Source organism: Morone saxatilis, unplaced genomic scaffold (assembly GCF_004916995.1).
Source record: "Morone saxatilis isolate NCDOM2014 unplaced genomic scaffold, NCSU_SB_2.0 Contig6, whole genome shotgun sequence".
In the NCBI taxonomy this organism is placed as follows: domain Eukaryota; kingdom Metazoa; phylum Chordata; class Actinopteri; family Moronidae; genus Morone; species Morone saxatilis.
In genome coordinates this window covers 7,450,088-7,450,396 of record NW_023340206.1, presented here as the reverse complement: position 1 = coordinate 7,450,396, position 309 = coordinate 7,450,088, and the positions used below count along the sequence as shown (strand labels likewise).

Genomic DNA, 309 nt, shown 5'->3' with positions numbered 1-309 from the left:
CTCTCTCTCTCTCTCTATCCGTCTCTCTCTCTCTGCGTATGATAATCTTCAGCTCTATGCCATCTCCCCTTATGTCTGTCCGCCCTTTCATCTCTCAGTTGTTCAGTGTCTTTATCCTCTCCCCTGCTGGGAACACAGCTCAGTCGTAGCTCTACAAGAGGACAGTGATGGGCTCTGAGTTTATAATTAGTCGTCCTTAAGGGCGCCCTGGCACTGTCCTCTGCAGATGGTGGGGACATTTTCATCCTACAGGGACAACAGCCAGGGCAAAACACAGAGAGGGACAAAAGAATAGACAAAACAAATACA

The 309-nt window shown here is 48.5% G+C and overlaps 1 protein-coding gene across 3 annotated transcripts in view; it reads right to left on the bottom strand.

Moving 5' to 3' along the window:
* LOC118339768 (dipeptidyl peptidase 4-like) overlaps nt 1-309 on the bottom strand; it is an 18,765-nt gene that overhangs the window by 11,660 nt on the left and 6,796 nt on the right. The gene's annotated exons all lie outside the window — the stretch shown is intronic.